Here is an 8,451-nt window from a genome sequence, read left to right on the forward strand (position 1 = left end):
AGTCAAGATTAGCAAGATACTTACATGTACCTATCTTCTATTAAAGGAAAAGCAAAAAATAAACATAAAAAGAGTTTTGTTACAACATTGACATATAGAATTACCTTTCAAGCTGCATTTTCTTTTCTGATGTCAAAGCTTGGAGTTGTTGCTGTTGTGACTCTCTCTGTTTTGCAATTGATTTTAATAAATTACGCGAACCAATGGCCTAATAAAAGAAAGAGATGTCTTTGTTAAATATATTATAATCTGTTATATCAAATTTAACTTTTGAAGTTTCATTGCAAATGTAATAGAGATTTAAATGTTACAATTTGGTAATTTGATAATTTCAAATTTTTCACCCACCATTTTACAATACAAATTCTCTATGACAGAAAATGTCATACCAAACCAGATATAAATTACTTTTAGATATATTCTAATTCTAAATGCTATAATCTCAGACATTTTTATCTCCCTCTCTCAAAAAAAAAAAAAAAAGGTTTTACCTTCATTTTTTCTTTTTCCACCTCTTTTGCAACATTATCTACCACTTCAATAAAAGTCCCAACAATCTTTTGAAACCCACCAATTTCTGAAAAACAAATTTAAAATATTAATACGTGTAACATGATTCAGATAACACAATCATGCAGTACTTAATTTAAGAGTATGGTTTTAATAAACAGTGTAACTTCCCAAAACCGAACCTTCTCAAAATTGATCATCTCTAGAAACTGAACATGGATTACATGTGCGGAATGAATTCCTTTTTTATTAATAGTAAATAAAACTTCCCAAAATCGATCCCTCCCAATTCTGAATACCGGACGGATTTTGAGATCGGAATAGTCAAATGTAACTAAAATGCACTTCTGAAAACCTGTCTTACCAGAGCGACACTGATCGCTTGTATTGAGGTCTGCAAATCAACCGACTGTGAAATACACACGTACCTGTAACCATAGTTGTCGCATGCCTTGTTCTGGGGCATGTATCCAGGTGTGAGGGCTATAGGTATATGTACACAGTAATTATACCAGAGATATTGGAGTAATTATTTTCATCATGTCTATTGTTTAGATATTTAACGAAGGTCTACCACGTGCACACGGTTTGTTTACTGTAGGAATATAAGCAGAGCTAGTAATGAAGAGAAAATTTTGAATTTAAAATAAGAGTTTATAACGTAAATTCTCTGTATGAAGAAGCCGAAGCCATTTATTGTTTTAGAAAAAGACCGGCATCGACTGATCATCGTGTAATTAGATAATATTTAATTAATATTATTCTTGACGGAAGCGATCGGCTGTATGTAGGTTAGATCAGATGAGAACATCCCCAAGAACATTCACACAACTAACTAGGTTTATAAGCGATAACAAAGTAAAGATTGTTGTAATCCATTCCTTTTAAACGTATGATTCCCTCTTTTGTGGTAACATTCACATTAACAATTAATATCGGTCGGTTATAACGAACACTAGGCATACCGTAATTACAGTATAGTGTAGAAAACAACTTCTGATCAATTAAATCCGGATCGTTATGATCGATATTCCATTCACTTCTCCAAACCGAACCCTCTCTAAACTGGCTGAAATTCTATCCACTGTATGACTATGATCGGTTTAAGGAAGTTCCACTGTAATAAATTCATACAGTAAAACACAGTTATTGTGAATCTCTGGGGACTGACTAAATCACTTTTTTCTATGTTCAAATCCTAGTCTAGGCACTATATTTTCTTCTCTCCTGTTGCATTAAGTCATAACTATCCCAAATTCATTGCAAAATATTATAGCGTAAAACAATGTGAAAATCATTTGCAACTCATATCTTATCTATCAAAAACAATTGATGTAGATCCCTCAATATTTTGACAAATTAAATGTAGTACAACATCTAGCTTTTTTTTTTTTTTTTTGTCTTTTCAAAAGAAAAATGTGAAAACTGTAATATGCACACATTTTTTTTTATCATGAAAATATAAATCATGAACATACTAATTGATAAATAAAAATCAATTTATGTATAATAAGCAAGTTGCAAGACCTAGCAATAGTGTACAGTGTTTTGAGTATGATGTAGGCAGCTTTTAGCTTTTCAGGTGCAAGTGTTCTCGACAAAAACATTCATGCTAATGAAATTTTCTCGTGATTCCCCAGAGATTTTCTTCTTTTACTTACTGTCAACAAAGTCTTATACATTCTTCTTTTAATTCTAATTGTCTGTGTGTTGAACTTCAGGTTCAAGAACTCGTATTTTATTCAGGTCATCAAAGTGAAGACCATCCCTGGCTAATGCTTCGTCTGCCATTTTACAACAAATGGAATGTCAAGGAAATCGGTGTGATATTGACGCTTAAAGTAATTGAACCTTTCATGCAAACGCTCGCAAGACTGAGTTTGTACTTAGTCGTTGTGTAGTTTTCGTAAATAAATTTCAAATGCAAATATTTATTTATAAAATAACTCATTATTGCCAGGTATGAGCATAGAAAGTATATTTTCAATTTAAATTGATATCTTTTTATGTGGAAAAGAAGGAATCTATGTAACTTTTTTCATCAAATTATATGCGAGCTTCGTATTTTTTCTAGCTTTGTATGATTTGGGTGGGTGTTGACGTCATATTTTTTCTCGTACTTTAAAGTGGAGTTCTATATATAGATACGGGTATAAATATAAATTACCAACCAATGTTCTTCAAAAATGTGAGGAGACGTCTTCCAGGACACTTCTGAAGCAGGCAAGATGAGTAATAGTAATATTAATCGTGTATAAATTACGAGAAATACCGTCTGAACTACAGACCGCCGTAGACATTCTCTCCATTTAGGGTTGATCTCAACCCCCTCCCTCTGACTCAATGATGTCTGGGGAGACAAAAACTGTGATCAAGGGAAACTCCTCCAAGTATGTGAAGCTAAATGTTGGAGGGACACTCCACTATACCACCATTGGAACGCTCACCAAACAAGACACCATGCTCAGAGCTATGTTCAGTGGAAGGATGGAGGTGCTCACAGATTCAGAAGGTATAAAAATGACAAACGTATTTATGTAGGCCTTTGGCTTGCTGAGATTTGTCACATTTCTTTTAGATCATAATTGTCATTTCATCCATGGGGAATACATAATATTCTGGAGAACTAAAATATATACTATATGCTATAAATATATGTAACACAAAAGGAGATCAAAATGCAGCTGTAAGTGTTATTAGTGGGGGGCTCGAATCTGCGACCAACAATGTATTGATATATAGCTTTACAGTGTTAGCAAAACAATGCTAGATAAGTCTCAGTTGATTAGACAAATGATTCTCTTAAATTATGATATGGGACCGAAGTATATAGTCCTAACTGTAGCGGGAATGGCATCCTTATTGGATTGGATCGATCATTGGCAACCAGGTTGCTCAGCGGTAAATCATGATCATTCGGCTAGTGTTCAGAGGTCCTGGATTTGAACCCTAGTCTTATAATCGTATATGCTCTATCGATTGAACTTTATATACACTTGTACATGGTCACCAATAATCGACACAAGCACAGTCCAATAAATCGATATGAATGTATTGCAAGATCTTTCCATAGACATTCCTTGTGGATAGCAGGTGCATTGCAAACATTCTGAAAAACCAACCAGCGCTGCTGTACCAATTAAGGCTACTCTGGCCATGCATTTGTCTGGTTATTGATCATGATCCCAAAATAATATGAGATAACTGGCCGAGAAATATGCTACACATTCTCCCTCCCTTTCATTTTCAAACTGAATTCTCCAATACAACCGAGCTTCGGGTTTAATTCAAATTTCCCTTTGTCAAGTACAGTATGAGTACATTCATTTCTCTAGCTTTTGGTCATTGTTGAGGCATATGTATCCAGTACTAGTTTAATGGGATCGAGAGCAAGGTGATCAGATAATTATAAATATAAGGTTTAATGTTCCAATCTGAATCTCCAGATACTAGCCTAACCAATCTGTATAGCTATACATCATTCGATAAAAATGGAAAATGAAAAAATGTTGATAATTTACATATACAATGTATATTTTTAGTATTACATGTGACTATTTCTATTTTAGTACAGTAACACTGTATTTGAAGAGATCTAGATCAGAGAAGCTAAATGATCATGATATCGTCTTATGAGACTACTTCAGTACTGTAGTGTATTTGTACATGTATTATGATACATTTTGTTATTAAATGCCGACTTCTTATTTCAGGTTGGATACTCATAGATCGCAGTGGTAAATACTTTGGCCAGGTGCTGAATTTCTTGAGGGATGGTACTATTCCGCTGCCCGAGACACGACGAGAATTGATGGAGCTTCTGGCGGGAGGCCAAGTATTACCTTGTACAGGATTTTGTGTGGTGCTGGTGGAGGCTGCAGTAAAGAACATGGACCACACTTGTGGAGCTCGTGTGAAAGTCCCTCTCATCACCTCACATAAGGAGGAACAACTACTGCTCACAACCTCCACTAAGGTATACAGTGCCCACCACTCTCATTTAGGATAGTCATAGGCTCTCTCTTAGTGTATTCCACTAAGGTATACAGTGCCACCACTCTCATTTAGGATAGTCATAGGCTCTCTCTTAGTGTATCCACTAAGGTATACATGCCACCACTGTCATTTATCGATAGCAGCATGGGTTTCCTCTTAGTGTATCCAATCCAATTATCTTATTGTTAACATACCAGTAGACTACACCCTACTGGTTTGATATACTGTGTAAAAGGAATTATGGATAAGGTGTTCCAACATATTCCCTGCTAGCCTGTCTGCCTCTGGGTTGAGTTGATTCTCATGTGAAACAGTTTCCAGAGTACGGGTACTGACAGTAGGTTTTGTGGTTTAACTCCACATACACAAGCTTTCCTCTACATCATTATCCTTGTTGTTGTCTTTAAATGATCCTGAATGTTAATTAATAGATTGTAAAAAAATGCTTCAGTACAATACTTTTGCTTTAGGCTATTATGTCATTAATGGGAAAACAGTGACTACTGGTATTATTAAAATCCAGCTTGCTCATATTCTGTCTATTGTGGCAAATTACCAAGATTGTTTAAATAATTTGTAAACACAGAGCATGTCCTAATTGTATCAATTTCAATGGAAAGTGGCATAAGGCAAAGTAACTCCATAATTGATTTTTGAAACTTGATAGAATAAGATTAAACATTGGTAATTACTATCTGAGCATAATGCTTTGCCACAATTTTACAAATTCATTTTCTTTACAGCCTGTGGTGAAGTTAATATGTAACAGACATAATAACAAGTATTCCTACACAAGGTAAGACTGATATATTATACATTTTATTTCCATACATTTATGTTATATGTCTCTTTAATATTAAATACAATTAATATGATATATACATATCATATACATTTTAATTAAAAGTATGAATTTTTAAATCAGGAAAACTTCAAATAAATAAATTTGAATTATCAATATCATAATAACAGAGACACAACAAAATTAACCCAGTATGTTGCAAATCACACAATAATATTATTAGCCAATTCATTTTTATCATTATCAACCTGGTCTGAAATTCCAGTAAACATATATGTTTATGGTAATACAGTCCCTCACTTTGTCTTTATTGTGTATTATTACTAAAATCACTGTACATTTAATAATTCTATAATTTTTCAGCAACTCTGATGATAATTTACTGAAGAATTTGAGGAACTGTATGATAAACTGTCGTTACGTTTCAATCGTCGAGTATTATTTGTGAAGGATGTGATAGGGAGTAATGAGATTTGTTGCTGGTCCTTTTACGGCCACGGATCCAAAATCGCTGAGTGTCTGTTTTTTTTTTTTTTTTGTATACCTCTATAGTGTACGGCACGGACAAGAAACACACAAAAGTAAGTACTCAGGAATACCGGTAGGTAACCTGTGTTAAAAGTCTCAAGTCAATTTTGAAACATACTGTCAGAAATTTTGTTATCTTAAAGTCATCAGACTTCAGTTTTATCAACGTTTCATATAATTAAATTAAAGGAAATTGTAGAAATTTGGGGGAAATCTAAAGATAAGGAACCGAACTACGATAACTTCTGTAATTCTAAACCTATGAAGAACTTTAAATTATTAGTTACAGAGTTTTCTTGTATTAAGGAATATTGATAAAACTGTTATTATTATCTTTATTTCCTCCAAAATGAAGAGTATATAATGATAATAAAAATGTATATGAAAAAAACCCCATATGATAACAGCATGAGATAATATGTACAAAATTAGACAGAGAATAGTGGGGGGGGGGATACTTAACATAATTATTATAAATCAGAGAAAGAGAAGAGGCCACACATTCTCTCAGATATTTCTATATCAAATTATTTTCAATATTTATAAATAATCATAAACAAGCAAGTTTTAATCAGTTACGTTTAAATACAAATTGAACATCTTTTTTAAAGTATACACGCATGTCAATCTGAATTGTTCTATATCATACCATTCCAATGCATAGTCCAAGGGACCTCCTAATAAATACAGGTATTAGCTCAAAATCTGAGAGGGAGTATAAATATGAAATAAAATCTACATTTGTGATTGATACATTTGAACACACCGGTATGAAATCATTTCTTAACTGTTCAGATTAATGAACAATTCCAGAACAATATGAACCAACAATATCAGTGTAAAAGTGTCCACAAAAGTAACATAATATTACAGAATTTTCTAAACGTATATCTTACATTTTCAAGGCAATTTGGATGACGTAGAGCTTAGTTTCCAATGGTAATGGGGTTTTAAACAATCATGTAATGATAACAATCGTGTGAATTCTGCGTCATTTGACATTCTCAATTTCCAGGCATTTGTTTCATACATAGTTACAGATTTGTGGACTAATGCCTTCCAACAATATCTGGAACGGAAAGATCCATCATCAAAAATTTTTAAGACATATTCATATAAGTTGTATTTTTGGTAATGTCTGGAGTAAAACCTTTTTGAACATACGTAGTCACATTATTTAAAGGGACAATTAATTCTACGAGAACATTAAAATTTGTATATATACGGAAAACCCCCAGTTCTAATGGGAAATTAGATCAGTCGGTTTTACTGTGATATGTCAGAAAATCCCATGGTGGTGAAATGCGTGTGAAATGTTCAAACTCACTCGCTGTCCGCCATTACACATTGTGGTCAAATATCTTGTATGCCGAACCCAGTCCCTTGCTCGTAGAGTAATGCTACTTTTGTCTAGAACAGCTCAAATCGCTCTGATAGAAGTGTGTTTACCTTATTAGGGTGAATTGTCTTGCCTAAAAAATCATTATATCACCTCCACAGCGGTTATGTAGTTCATTTGTTTGTAACGTGCATGACTTTGGCTCGGATATTGGTACAGCGTACATATTGTACCTGCTTAATCGTATTGGTCAACGATTTGTAATTACAAAGGTATCAATTAAAATACTAAACAATGACGTGGAATTTGTCAATATCTAATGTTATATGTTTCATAAGAAATTTAGAACAATACATTTATGAAATATTTTGCTTCTTGGTTATGTAAAAGAATTAGCGTGAGTGAATTGTCCCTTTAAAAAATATCTCACATTGAAAATTCTAAAAATCAAATTTGTTCTTTTCACTCTGCAAACTCTGCCTAGGAACAATAGTTTTTTTAATGTCTATATAAGCCAAATATCTACCAAAGTTGAGATATACCTGATTTTTTTTAGCATTAAGCAGGACACACAATTACTTTGACTTAAATTAAACAAAGTAATCAGTATGGTAGGTGCTATAGGATCTTAAGTTTATGAGGGTAAAATGTAATGTAATCAATATTTAGCCTGATTACTAGACAAATAAGGTTATTTTATAAATCTTTGAATAAATTGTTTCCAAAGTTGTTTAAATGATCTGATATGGATGGACAGTAATTGTTATATACAATGTACTTGTTACTGATAAAAGTTTGTAATAATTGTAGGTTGAGTTTCCTGAGGCTCGTATATAATTGAGGAGACCCTGAATGTGCTGCTTTATGAGAACCGTGAATCCCGCCCAGACGAATGTCTCATGCAAGCTACGAGGGGATACGCTGATGTGCCCACAACAGTGATGAAGAAATGAGGAGAAACTGGAGCGGAAAGATCGAATGCGTCGGAAATAACTACATGTATTTAATATGTATGGTTATTGAATGTTAACTTGTTATAGTGTATGGACATTGTGATAAAGTGTGCTGCGAGCTTCATTAGAGAGCCTGTCTCCCCCACCTACATCATGGACTCATCCATATCAGTAGATTTCAGACCTGTCTTCCCCACATACTGGATAAATCTTGGAATCATCCATATTGGTAGATTGTCACCCCACCTTCAACAAAGACTCATCTTTAATAGAATAAGTCTCTACCATTGTAAGTGTTCATTGACCCACTTTTTATGTGATTT

At 33.5% G+C, this 8,451-nt stretch overlaps 1 long non-coding RNA gene and 1 pseudogene across 1 annotated transcript; one reads left to right on the plus strand and one right to left on the minus strand.

Annotated features, from left to right (window-relative positions):
• Positions 1 to 78: 78 nt before the first annotated feature.
• Positions 79 to 2,186, minus strand: LOC138312895 (uncharacterized). Its single transcript, XR_011207076.1, has 3 exons — positions 2,172 to 2,186; positions 492 to 577; positions 79 to 208 (listed from the first exon to the last, which is right to left on the minus strand). It is a non-coding gene; the product is annotated as an uncharacterized lncRNA (long non-coding RNA).
• A 491-nt stretch (positions 2,187 to 2,677) lies between these two features.
• On the plus strand, positions 2,678 to 8,205 carry LOC138312897 (BTB/POZ domain-containing adapter for CUL3-mediated RhoA degradation protein 3-like; annotated as a pseudogene).
• Positions 8,206 to 8,451: the final 246 nt, after the last annotated feature.

The sequence above is a fragment of the Argopecten irradians genome, unplaced genomic scaffold (assembly GCF_041381155.1).
Source record: "Argopecten irradians isolate NY unplaced genomic scaffold, Ai_NY scaffold_0512, whole genome shotgun sequence".
Taxonomy (NCBI): domain Eukaryota; kingdom Metazoa; phylum Mollusca; class Bivalvia; order Pectinida; family Pectinidae; genus Argopecten; species Argopecten irradians.